This window comes from Pan paniscus, chromosome Y, assembly GCF_029289425.2.
Source record: "Pan paniscus chromosome Y, NHGRI_mPanPan1-v2.0_pri, whole genome shotgun sequence".
Lineage (NCBI taxonomy): Eukaryota > Metazoa > Chordata > Mammalia > Primates > Hominidae > Pan > Pan paniscus.
The window spans coordinates 28,104,471-28,118,345 of record NC_073273.2 but is presented as its reverse complement, the minus strand read 5'-3'; positions in this window follow the sequence as shown (position 1 = coordinate 28,118,345).

Genomic DNA, 13,875 nt, shown 5'->3' with positions numbered 1-13,875 from the left:
GTGATCATGCCATTGCCCTCCAGTCTGAGTGTCTCAGAAAGTAAGATAGACAGGTTAAAGAAAAAAATTTCCTTGAAATTAACTACAATTAAATGTGATCTAAATTACCTTTTATATTTTTTCACTCCCACGAGTTTCTTTATAATTATTGCTGTTTGTTATTATTTCTCTGTATCATTGCCATTAGTTATTGTTTTTATTATTTATCTAGTTATTTAGAGATGGAGTCTTTCTCTATCACCCAGACTGCAGTGCAGTGGCATGAGGAGAGCGGTGATGATGAAAGGGCTGTATGGAAACCTGCCCTTCTTTGGTGTCAGTTGAGCACAGTGAGAAGAGATTCACAATGGCCTGTATCTCAACCTGATGGTACTGTTTTTGTGCTCTGATGTTTAGGAACCAGTGAAGCCTTTCCATGCATTCCTGCCACTTCCTTGCATTTTTATTTTTATACTTTTTGATCAACTAATTTATTTATTAATTTATTTGAGATGGAGTATAGTTCTGTTGGTCAGGCCATGGCGCGGTATTGGGCCACTGCAACCTCCGCCTCCCAGGTTCCAGCAATTCTCTTGCCTTAGCCTCTTGAGTAGCTGGGATAACAGGTCTGTGCCACCATACCCAGCTAACTTTTGCCTTTTTAGTAGAGACAGTGTTTCCCCATGTTGCCGAGGATGGTCTTGAACTCCAACTTCCAGGAATCCGCTGTCCTCGGCCTCCCAAAGTGCTGGGAGACCCCATCTCATCAGACTCAAGAAAGAATGTTGGTTGATATAGAGAGGCGTGACACACTGCACGCGATCCAAATTGCTATTTTTAAAAATAAACCAGTAGGCTGGGTGCAGTGGGTCACTCCTGTCATCACAGCAGTTTGGTAGGTGGAAGTGGGAAGATTTTGAGTTAAGGAGTTTGAGACCAGCCTGGCCAACATAGTAAAATGCTGTCTCTATGAAAAATACAAAAATTAGCCAGGTGTGGTGGCACACACCTCTAGTCCCAGCTACTTGATATACTGAGGCAGGAGAATCCCTTGAACTCGGGAGGTGGAGGTTGCATTCAGCCAAGATCCTGCCATTGGACTCCAGCTTGGGTGACAGAGTCAGACTGCATCTAAAAAAAGAAAAAAATCAGTTAAAAATAAGTAAGTGAGTTTCCAAGAAAAAAAAAAAAAAACCCACGGTGACACAAACATACACCTCTCACCTTTTGAGGCAGCAATGACACTAAAAATGTCTAAACTCAGCTCATTTCTTGACTGGGGACCATGGGCATTTGGCCTGCTTCTTCGTGGAACATAATTTTGTGTGACACATTACCCAGGTAACATTTGCCTTTTTAGTGGAGTCAGAATTTTGCCATGTTGCCCAGACTGCTCTTGAACTCCTGACCTCCAGGTATCCACCAGCCCAAACCTCCCAAAGTGCTGAGATGAAAGAAGTGAGCCACACGGATTTCAGCACTTAAAATGGTGGACGCTGTCACCTTTCACAGCTCTACCGTGGGCTTTATTGATATTTGCCCAACATAGAAATGCTTTCTAAAAAGTAACAATTTGCTACATAATATTTCCACAAATGATGCCTTGGCCCGTGTTTGTTTTTGTGTTTTGTTTTGTTTGTACTTTTTACTTTACTTATCTCTTTTCAGGTGAAGTAGAATTTACCAATTTTAGGAAGATGTGTATTTCCCCCAAAACATGTTAGCTGGTGTTTTCTTCTGTCATTAAGTAGCGATTTTCTGAATATCTCAAGGTACAGTGAGAGCAGATTGATGTAAACTATACTTCATAAAATCTTCCTTTCTTTTCTTTTCTTTTTTTTTCTTTTTTCTTTTTGTTCGTTCAGGTGGAGTTTCGCTCTTATTGCCCAGGCTGGAGTGCAGTGGTGCGACCTCAGCTCGCCGCAACCTAAGCCGCCTGGGTACAAGAGATTTTCCAGTCTTTAGGCTTTCGAGTAGCTGAAACCACAGGCACACAACGCCAGGTCTGGCTTTTTTTTTTTTTTTTTTTTTTTTTAATACAGACTGGGTATCTCCATATTGGTCAGGCCGGTCTAGAACTCCCAATATGACGCGAACCACCCACCTTGGCCACCCGAAGTGCTGAGATGAAAGGAGTGAGCCCCGCGTCCGGCCATAACATCTTATCCTCTAGAAATCCAGAGAGGGTGGGTTTGGAGTCCCTGAGACCAGTCTTCCTTGGATGAAGTCCAAAGCTATGGCTGAGGATTAGGGGGTGTGTTGGGGCTGGAAAGTCATTCCCCTACTTTTGCTACCTAGGCCACGACATCCCCCGACACCCATCACTTGCTCACCCTTTGAGATCCCCCGCCTCCACTGCCTTGGATGCTGAACTCTTACTTTGATTTATTTCTTCCTTTGTTGCGTTTAAGGAGGGGGTGCAGGAAAGTTGGTGTGTGGGGGGAGGGGGTGCGGGGTGTGGACGGAGGGGAGCGTCCTAAGGGTCGATTTAGTGTCATGCCTCTTTCACCGCCACCACCGAAGATGAAAGCAACAATCAGCTAAATACCGCGTGTTCTCATCTATAAGGGGGAACTAAACTCATCTATAAATGAGAATGCGTGGGCACAATGAGGGGGACGAGACACGCGGAAGCCTATTTGAAGGAGGAGGAGTGGAAGGAGAGACAGCTTCAGGAAGAAACAAAACAAACAAAACATGAAAACTGTCGGGTAAAGCGCTGAGTATCCAGGTGATGAAATCATCTGCACACTGAACCCCCCAGTCAGAAGTTTACCTATGTAACAATCTTGCACATGTATGCTTGAATAAGAAATAAAAGTTAGCGGAGAAAGAGAAAGAGAGGGGGAGAGAGAGAGAGAAGTAAAACGAAAAACCACCTCCTTGACCTGAGTCAGGGGGTTTCCGATCCTGTGGGGGAAAGTTCTGAGACAATGAGCTATTTTGGTCTGTTCTTTTTTCTGTCTTTGCTTTTTGTTTTTTTTAAAGACGGAGGCAACCTCAGCCACCCAGGCTGAAATCCAGTGATGCAATCTCGGTTCACTGCAACCAACCTCTCCAGGGATGAAGCGATCCTCCTGTCTCAGCCTCTTGAGTGGCTGGGATTATGGGCACCTGCCATCAGGCCCCGCTAATTTTTTTGATTTAGTAGAGACAGAGAATCACCATGTTTGTCACGCTGGACTTGAAAAACATATAAAAATAAAAATGAAATGCAACAAAATAATTAAAAAGTGAGTTTCCAGGAAAAAAAAAAACAAAACAAAACACCGTGACATACACATATGCCTCTCGCCTTTCAAGTCATCAAACACGTTAGGAATTATGCGTAATTTCTTTTATTTATTTATTTATGTATTTATTCTTTTTGTAATTTCTTTTTTTAACTAAATTTTATTGTATTATCATGATTTATTTTTCAAAAAGGAGCCTCGGAGGCCCGCCCTTCCTCCGTCCCATTCCCTGGTTGCCCAGACAACCTCAGGAGACAGACCCTGGCTGGGCCAGATTGTTCTTCTCCTTGGTCAGTTGTTTCCTTGTCTTTCTTCATGTCTTTAACCTGCGTGGACTCTTCTGCTTGGGTTTTACAGATGGCAGCTCCACTTTAGGCCTTGTTGTTGGTGGGGACTTTCCTGATTCTCCCCAGATGTAGTGAAAGCAGGTAGATTTGCCTTGCTTTGCCCTTTCTTTCTTTCTTTCTTTCTTTCTTTCTTTCTTTCTTTCTTTCTTTCTTTCTTTCTTTCTTTCTTTCTTCTTTCTCTTTTTTCTTCTTCTTTTTTTTTTTTGACAGAGTTTCACTCTTGTTGCCTAGGCTAGACGGCAATGGCATGATCTCGGCTCACTGCAACCTCCGCCTCCCAGGTTCAAGTGATTCTCCTGCCTCAGCCTCCCTAGTAGATGGGATTACAGGCATGTGTCAACATGCCTGGCTAATTTTGTATTTTTTGTAGAAACGGGGTTTTGCCATGTTTCCCAGGCTGGTCTCCAACTCCCAACCTCAGGTGATCCGCCTGCCTTGGCCTCCCAAAGTGCTGGGATGACAGGGGTGAGCCAACACACCCAGCCTCTCTCGCGCGCTTGCTTGCTTTCCTGCTTGCTTGCTTGCTTGCTTGCTTGCTTGCTTTCTTTCTTTCTTTCTTTCTTTCTTTCTTTCTTTCTTTCTTTCTTTCTTTTCTTTTCTCTTTCTTTCTTTCTTCTTTTCTTTCTCTCTCTCTTTCTTTCTTTCTCTTTTATCTTTTTGAGACAGAGTTTCACTCTTGTTTCCATGGCTAGAGTACAATGGCGCGATCTTAGCTCACCGCAACCTCCACCTCCCGGGTTCAAGGGATTCTCCTGCCTCAGCCTCCTGGTTAGCTGGGATTACAGGGAGGCACCCCCACGCCTGGCTTGGCTGATGTTTGTATTTTTAGTAGAGACGGGGTTTCTCCGTGTTGGTGAGGCTGGTCTCCAACTCCCAACCTCAGGTGATCCGCCTGCCTTGGCCTCCCAAAGTGCTGGGATGACAGGTGTGAGCCACCGCGCCCAGCCTCTCTCACTCACTTGCTTGCTTTCTTTCTCTCTTTCTTTCTTACTTGCTTTCTTTTTCTTTCGTCTTTTTGAGACAGAGTTTTACTCTTGTTTCCACGGCTAGAGTGCAATGGCGCGATCTTGGCTAACTGCACCTTCCACCTCCCCGGTTCAAGCGATTCTCCTGCCTCAGCCTCCTGATTAGCTGGGATTACAGGGAGGCACCCCCACGCCTGGCTTGGCTGATGTTTGTAGTTTTAGTAGAGACGGGGTTTCACCACGTTGGTCAGGCTGGTCTCCAACTCCCGACCTCAGGTGATTTGCCCGCCTTGGCCTCTCAAAGTGCTGGGATGACAGGCATGAGCCACCGCGCCCGGCCTATTTACTCATTTTATTTTGTTTTTTATTTCTTTCATTTTATGTATTTACTTATATTTATTAACATAAACGTTTTTATACATTTATATATAAATGAAAATGTTTATCTTTATATTTAAGTACACTTCTATATAATAAATACGTATTTATTATATAGAAATATGCTTCTATATAATACATGTAGGTATTTATTTTATACAAATAAATACACATTGCTATATAAAGAAATGATTGTAGACAAATACGTTTATGTTTACTTATGAAAAGTGTTGTATTTATGTTTATAAATAAACAAGTATGTTTATTTATCTCTTCTTTCTTTCTCTCCTTTAAGTTTTTCTTCCTTCCTTTCTTCCTTTCTCTCCTTCTTTAGGTTTTTCTTCCTCTCTTCCTTTCCTTCTTTCTCTCTTTCTGTTTTTCTTTCGTGCTTCATTACTCTTTCATTCCCTGTCTTTCCTTCTTTTTTCTTTCCTCTGTTTCTTTTCCCTTCTTTCCTTCGTTTCTTTCCTCATTCTTTCTCTCTTTTTCATGTTTCTTTCCTTTCCATCTCTCTTTTAAAAATGGAGTGTTTCAAAAGTTTTCTTTCTGTATCTACATTTTTAAAATTGTCTCTTTTCTCCATTTTATTCCTCCCTCCGTCTCTGCTCCCTTCCCTCCCTCCTTACGTTTGACCAACTGTCTCTTTTCCCCATTCCCTCCCTCCCTCCCTCTTTACCTCCCTCTGTCTGTCTCTGTGTGGATTCTGGAAGAGCCTACGCATTCTGCGTCTCCCTGTGTCTGCAGCGACCTGCTACCGAGTCCTTGTTCGTTCTTTCTCCGTCCCTCCCTCCCTCCTTGTTTGTTCTTTCTCAGTCCCTCCCTCCCTCCCTCCGACCGAGATGCATCTCCAAACACCCACACGCCGTGGGTTGTCTTCTGACTCTGTCGCAGTCGATGCAGAGACACATTTTGGGGACCGTTTCTGTGGGGTTGGTGTAGAGGGGCTGCGTTTTCGGCCTCGGGAAGAGCTTCTCGACTCACGCTTTCGCTTTTGCGGTCCACGGGCCGCCCTGCCATCCGGATCTGTCTTGCTGACGTTCGCGGCGGTTGTCGGGCTCCATCTGGCGGCCGCTTTTAGATCGTGCTCTCGGCTTCCGGAGCTGCGGTGGCAGCTGCTGAGGGAGGGGACCGTCCCCGCTGTGAGCTAGGCAGAGCTCCGGAAAGCCTGCGGTCATCAGCCCGGCTGGCCCGGTGGCGCCAGAGCTGTGGCGCATCACTTGTGAGTCAGAGCTCTGGCGTGCAGGGTTAGGTGGGAGAGAGGCTGTCGCTGCGCTTCTGGGCCCAAGCCGAGCGTAGGGCTGCACAGGCTGGTCGACCAGCGCGCCGCAGCTCCCGAGGCCCGAGCGGCGACCCGCTGGGACACACAGCGCGTGGCGCAGGAGGCTGGGGACGCCCTTCCCGGCCCGGTCGCAGGCCCGCGCTCATCCTGGCCATCTGAGGCGGCGGCCGAATTTGTTTCCGAGTCCCCGTGGGGAGCCGGGCACCATCCTGCCCCCGTCCCCCGGGTGCCGGGGAGCGGTCCCTGGGCCGGGACACGGTCCCTCTGCTGTGATCCTTTTTGGCAAGTCCCCGTGCAGAGTCGGAGAGCGCTCCCTGAGCGCACGTGCGGCCCGAGAGGTCACACCTGGCCGGCCTGTCGTAGGAGGGGCCGGCCGAAAATGCTTCCTGATCTCGCTCTGGAGACACATGCCGGACCCTGCGTGTGGCACGGGCGCCCGGGAGGGCGTCCCTGGCCCAGCGTTGATCCCGCGTGTGTCTTGTGGTCGACCAGAGGGTCCCGGGTGCTCCGTGTCTGGCTGCAATGGTGACGTTTTTGGACACAGATGTCCGTGTCGTGAGTTTCCTGGACCAGCAGCGTGGTCGGTGACTCAACCTCATGCCCCCGGTGGAGGTATATCTTTCACTCCGAGTCGGCATTCTGGGCCAGCGGGTTGTTGCTGACATGTTCTCTGACAACCGGTCGTTGGAGATGTTGGGCTTCTGGATGCGTGCGGGGCTCTGGCCTACCGGTGACCTGGCTAGCTGGCACTGCTCCTGCTTGAGCCGCCTGCTGGAGCCTGCAGGCCTGCTGCTCTCTCGTGCGTCCGACCGTCCCGACTCCCGGTGCTAGCCCGGGTCTGGGTCTCTGACCCACCAAGGGGGGGTGGTGGGGAAAGCGGTGAGGGCTACTCTGCCCCAGTGCGCTCTCTGCTCTAGGCACTTGGGGCAGCCGTGACAACCCCACCCCGTTGGCTCTGTGCCGTGCGTGTCAGGCGTTCTCATCTCCACTGGGTTGTCTGCCTCCCCTTCCTCGGAATGGGGAGTAGCTGGGCTGATCGGCTGGCAGTTATGGATGGCTGGCCAATCCCCGCTCCCGGGGGGCTTTTCGTGATGGATGTGGTGATATCATGCTCTCCCTGGCCGGGTCTGAGCTGCGACGGGTGAGGGGCGGATATTCGTGGTGAATGGGACTGTTCTTGCCCCGCCCTGTGGGGGCCCCTTGTTTCTCTTCTCGCCTGCCGGTGGTGTGTTGGGAAGGCATGAGGTGCAGAACCTGGCCTGACCTCGGTGTCCCGCCGCCGCTTTCTGCGTTGCAGGGTGGGTTGGCGGGGTCCTCTGACACGGCAGGCACTCACTCCTCACTGTTGCCTCCTGTGGTTGTCAACTTGTGGGATACCCGCTTCTGTGGTGGTGGGGGTGCTGTCTCGCCAGCACGTCGTGCTGCCCTCTTGGGGGGTTTGTGCAAGCATTGGTTCCACCTGGGCCTTTGCAGTGATTCTGGTGCGCTCTGGGTTGTCCCTCAGGTGCACGAGGCCGAGTGGTGGTGTGTCATTCCCACCCCAGGTGCCCCCTCTTGCAGTTGCCCCTGTGGTGTCCGTGTGTGGGTCCTGAGAGAGCTCGTTGGGGTGGGGTTTGAGGTGGTTGATTGAGATGAGATGCGTCCCTCCCACGCGGGGAAGGGTGCCTGCCTGGTCTGGTGAGTGCACGTTCCGTGCTCCCCTCTGGTGGGTGCGTGTGGGCCGTGTGAGCAATCGCGGTGGGCTCGGGCCGGTGATGTGTGTACTGGCTGGCCACCGAGGGGCTACTGTTCTGCCTCCGACTGGTTGTGTGTGTGTTTACTTCGAGGTGGTTTGCCTGGGAAGAAAGGAGGCGGGTGAATGGGGGGGCCTTGTGGGGTTGCGTGCACGTGTGCACCGGCTGGGCCTTCACCCTGACTGTGAATGCTCAAGGTGGCTGCACACAGGTATTTCCTTATATGGCAGGCCCCCTCCCTTCCCCAGGCATCCCTGAGTACCTCTGTGGGCCCTATGAGGGGTGGCTGTCAGGTGGGGAGTGTGACCCACCCTTGGTGAGAAAGCCTTCTCAAATGATCCAAGAGGTGTGCCTTGGGGTACTGGATCCCCTGGCCGGCCGCCTCTGTCTCTGTCTCCTTTATGGTAGTGCTGCCATAGTGACTCGCTTGCAGAGGACCCTCCTCCGCTTCCCCCTTGACGGGGTGAAGGTGGGGAGAGTGAGGGTTCTGCCGGCCACTGCGGTGGTGGCTGAGTGTGGCTTGTTTGTCTACTGTGGCCCATGCCTCCCCCTTCTGAGTAGGGGGAGGATCCCGCTGGGCCGGGCCTGGTGTCCTAGCAGGTTAGGATGTGGATGTCAGTGAGCGGTGGGTGTGCGTGGCGTTCTGTCTGGCGTGTGAACCCTCTGGTGTGAGTCGGCTCTCTACCTGCTCCTGTGCCGAGTCACAACTGGTGCCGATGAGTGTGTTTGCTTGGCACAGGGTCGGGCTGCCTGGCCCTGGGAAAGCGTCCCACGGTGGGGGTGTGCTGGTCTCCTAGAGCGGGGCTGGGTTGCAGGATGGATGAGAATCATGTGCCCCTGGTGGGTTTGTGGCTGTGGTTGCTTTGGGGCCCTGGTGGTGGGACCCGGGGCTTGTGAGGTGGGTCTTGGTGGGTGCATGCCCCCTGTGGCAGTGATGACCCATTCGAATGCCCTGTCAACTTTTGATGGTAGTTGCCATGCCTACCATGGTGACCATGGGTGATGGGAAATCAGGGGTTCTATTCTGGAGAGGGAGCCTGAGAAACAGCTACGACATCCAAGGAAGGCAACAGGTGCTCAAATTACCCACTCCCGATCCAGGGAGGTAGTGACGAAGAATAACAATACAGGACTATTTTGAGGCCCTGTAATTGGAATGAGTCCACTTTAAATCCTTTAACGAGGATCCATTGGAGGGCAAGTCTGGTGCCAGCAGCTGTGGTAATTTGAGCTCCAATAGCGTGTATTAAAGTTGCTGAAGTTAAAAAGCTTGTAGTTGGATTTTGGGAGCAGCTGGGCCATCCGCCATGAGGCGAGCCACTTCCCTGCCCATCCCTGCCCCTTGCCTCTTGGTGTCCCCTCGATGCTCTTAGCTGAGTGTCCCGCGGGGCCTGAAGTGTTAACTTTGAAAAAATTAGTGTTCAAAGCAGGCCTGAGCCACCTGGATACCACAGCTAGGAATAATGGAATAGGACCGTGGTTCTATTTTGTTGGTTTTCGGAACTGAGGCCATGATTAAGAGGGATGGCTGGGGGCGTTTGTATTGCCCCGCTAGAGGTGAAATTCTTGGAACGGCGCAAGACGGACCAGAGCGAAAGCATTTGCCAAGAGTGTTTTCATTGATCAAGAACGAAATTGGAGGTTCGAAGATCAGTTACTGTTGTAGTTCTGACCATAAATGATGCTGACTGGCAATGTGGCGGCATTAGTCCCATGACCCGCTGGGCAGCTTCTGGGAACCCAAAGTCTTTGGGTTCCGGGGGGAGTATGGTTGCAAAGCTGAAACAAAGGACTTGATGGAAGGGCACCACCACAGTGGAGGCTGCAGCTTAATTTGACTCAACATGGGAAACCTCACCTGGACACGGACAGGATTGACAGATTGATAGCTCTTTCTCGATTCTGTGGGTGGTGGTTCATGGCTGTTCTTAGTTGGAGCGATTTGTCTGGTTAATTCTGAAAACGAATGAGACTCTGGCATGCTAATTAGTTACATGACCCCTAAGCGGTCGGTGTCCCCCAACTTCTCAGAGGGACAAGTGGCATTCAGCCCCCCGAGACTGAGCAATAACAGGTCTGTGATGCCCTTAGATGTCCGGGTCTGCACGTGTGCTACACTGACTGGCTCAGTGTGTGCCTACCCTATGCTGGCAGGTGCGGGTAACCCATTGAACCCCATTCATGATGGGGATTGGGGATTGCAATTATTCCCCATGAAGGAGGAATTCCCAGGAAGTGCCGGTCATAAGCTTGCATTGATTAAGTCCCTGCCCTTTGCACACACCACCCATCGCTACTACCAATTGGATGGTTTACTGAGTACCTTGGATTGGCCCTGCCGGGGTCAGCCCATGGCCCTGGCAGAGCACTGAGAAGACGGTCGAACTTTATCTAGAAGGAAGTAAAAGTCATAACAAGGTTTCTGTAGGTGAACCTGCAGAAGGATCATTAACGGAGCAAAGAGCAAGGCTTGGTGCTGCCGCCGTGTCCTTCCTCTTCGGCTGACCGTGTTTCCCCCACTGCGGTGCTGCACGGGTGGGGCCCTTGCCATTAGTTCGCTGCTCAGCCCTGCCGGCCGTGAGAGCCGGAGAACTGGGGAGGGAGATGGGGGAGAGGGAAGGTGTGTGTGTGTGTGTGCATGTTGTGGGGCTGGCTGGCTGGCCTGGTGAGTGGCTGGGAGTGGTCCCTGGTTGTGGCCCCGATGTGTGTGTCCGTGGGTGCGGAGGTGGTTCTCGGCGGCGTCACGGCGGGGTTGGGGGGTCTTGGTGCCCTACTCCCTGCTGGGGCCCGTTGTCTGGCCCCACCCCGCTGGCTCCCGTCAGGGCTTGCCGGATTCCCACCGCCGCCGTTGCCTCCGCTGTGCCACTGGGCCCGGCCTGCTTGCTTTCCCTGGCCTTCCTGCTAAGGTGTCTTGAGGGTCGGGTACTGGATGCTGGTTCCCCCCTCCTCGTCTGCCACCCCTGCTGTCCAGGTACCTAGTGCGTTCATGGTACTGAGGTTTAAAGACCCCTTGGGGGATTGCCTGTCTGCCCATGGGTTGGGGGTGGTGGGCCCTCCGGGGAGTCCCGTCAGGAGGGCCTGGCTCCTCCCACGCCTCCACCACGGACTCCGCCCCACGGCCGGGCCGCACCGCACTCGCGTGCAGGTGCTGATGCTGCAGTCCTGGCGGCTGTTGGGTGGGGGCTTTACCCGGCGGCCGTCGTGCAGTTGCGCGCGTGCCGTGCCTGTGGTGTGTGCCTTGTGCTGTGGGGGTGGGAACCCCCGGGTGCCTGTGGGGTGGTGTCTGCGCTCAACCCTGTGTGGGCAGTGTGCGCCTCCAAGTGGTGTGAAACCTTCTGACCCCTCCCCAGAGTCTGGTCCTGTTTGCTGTCTCACTGGCTGGCCTGAGGCAACCCCCTCTGGGGACCTCGTACAACAGTTAGCCATGGATCACTCAGCTCATGCATCGATGAAGAACACAGCTGCAAGAATTAATGTGAATTGCAGGACACATTGATCATGGACACTTCAAACGCCCTTGTTGTGGCCCCTGGTTCCTCCCGGGGCTATGCCTGAGTGTCACTTGCCAATCAATCGCCCCCGGGGATGCTTCCAGGATCCATGGGATGCATGGCTGGTGGTTCCCTCGCAGGGCCCGCCAGGGCCCTCTGTCCCCTCAAGTGCAGACCCAGTGACGTCTGCCCTCCCCTTCTGTCATGCCCGCCCCTTCCGCCTGCCCCTGTGGGCCCTGCATGGTCACCTGTTGGGTGGCAGGGGGAAGGGGGCCCGGCTGGGAGAGAGACAGAGGGTGGCGCTGCCGCCTGCGAAGATGGAGAGGGAAGAGAGCCGGCTCTGGCTGAGTTCCTGTGGCTGCCACTGCAGTCTGGGTTCCTCCGAAGGGGGCTCCCTTGTGCCGCACGTGGCTTGGGGTTTGGGGTTTGTCGGCCCTGGCCGGGTGGAAGGTCCCGTGCCCATCGTTGTTGTGCGTTGGCGGGGGCGTGTTGCATGTGGGGGGAGGAAGGCAGGCCCGGAAGGAAGGGATCGGGTGGGGGAGTGTGTCCCGGTTGCTGCAGTTTGCCACCTGCCCCTGGTGGCGGCCTGGCTGGCATCCGGCTGACTGCCGCTCCCATGCCCCTCCTCCTCCCCGCCACCCCTAATCCGAGGCCCCGTCCTCCTCGCCCTCCCACCTGCCCAGCTCGCTTTGTGGTGCGTTTTCTGGGGCTGGAAGCCCACCCCATGGCCCGCCTGTTTGTGCTCATGGCTGTTATCCCGGGGTTTGCCTCTCCCTGGCGGTGACCTGCGGGATGCCGCGGTGTTGTCCGCTGTCGCGTGGCCGCGCTGTGCCTTGCCGGGGCCCCGTCCTGAGCTTCTGCGTTGGGGTGGGGCAGCTCCGCCACCTCTGCGTCCTTGGACCTGTCCCCCACATCTGTGTGGGGGACGGGTCGGGGTGTGCCGTGTCTGTCCCACCCCGTGCCCCTCCCTCCCATCTTCCTGCTCTGGCGGGGTGGCGGGGGTGCCGTCGGCTGTGATGCTCTCTCTCTTGCCTCTCCCCTTGCTGGGCCCTTCTCCTGACGGAGCACCGGGTGGTCGGGTGGGCTGGCTGGTGCGTTCCGTCCATCCGCCGACCAGCCCACCCCCGCCCTGCCCTGCCCGTTTGCCTCCTTCCCCTGAGACTTGACCTCAGATCAGAAGTGGTGACTTGCTGAATTTAAGCATATTAGTCAGCGGAGGAAAAGAAACTAACCAGGATTCCCTCAGTAAGGGTGAGTGAACAGGGAAGAGCCCAGTGCTGAATCCTCCCCCTGCACTGGGGCATGGGATATGTGGTGTATGGAAGACCCACTCCCTGGTGCTGCCCGTGGGGGGCCCAAATCCTTCTGATTGAGGCCCAGCCCGTGGATGGTGTGAGGCCGGTAGTGGCCCCCCGTGTGCTGGGCCCAGGTTTTCCTGGAGTCGAGTTGCTTGGGAATGCAGCCCAAAGTAGATGGTAAACTCCATCTAAGGCTAATTACCTGCACGAGACCGATAGTTATGTACCATAAGGGAAAGTTGAAAAGAACTTTGAAGAGAGTTCGAGAGGGGATGAAACCATTAAGAGGTAAACGGCTGGCATCTGTGCAGTCCACCTGGAGGATTCAACCTGGCCATGGGTCCAGCCGTGTCAGTGGCCCGGCAGACCTTCCCCGCCCCCGGTTCCTACTGACCCCTCCAGCCTCCCTCCCTCCCCTGCTACCCCTCCTCAGGAGGGGGTGGGCTCCGGTGGGCGTGGTGGGTGGGTGTGGTGGTGGGTGGGTGGGGGAGGGGTTTTGGCGGGGTACCATCCCGCAACAGGCGACAGGCCGCAGCAGGGTGCATTTCCACTGTGGTGGTGTGCCGTGACCGGCTCCAGGATGGCTAGGAAGGCCCGATAGGGAAGGTGGCTGGGGGGGCCCTGTCCGTCCATCAATCCTCCCTCCACCCCCATCTTCCCCGGCACCAAGTTGTCCCTCAGGAGGGCGTGTGGGTCGAGGCGGCAGTGACGGCGGCAGCAGTGGAGGGACTGAACCCCCCTGAGTGTTACAGCCCCCCGGGCAGCAGCACTCACCGAATCCTGGGGCCAAGGGAGTGAGACCCGTTGCTGTGCTCTCCCCACTGCTGGTGCTCACCCCCTGGGGGTCCCCTGTGAGGGGGTCACCCCGTGGGGGTGTGCTGGTGTCTGAGAGGGCCCCAGCTCTTCAACGCTTCTACTGATTGACTCGAGCAAGCTCTGGCCACAGATAGTGCATTTGTCCAGCAGAGTTGAACGTCACTGTGTTTCAGCACCCTGTTCTCTAGGCCATGGTGACGGGCGATCTGCCTGGAGAACTTGGGCCACAGAGGGAGCATAGCACTGGCCAGGAGGGGCCTCTGGCCTCTCCGCTCTTACCCTGACATCTTTGGGCTTTGGGGAGTGTTGGATTCCTTGCTGTATGTAGTAAGTGGTATGTTGCACTGCAGAGCATC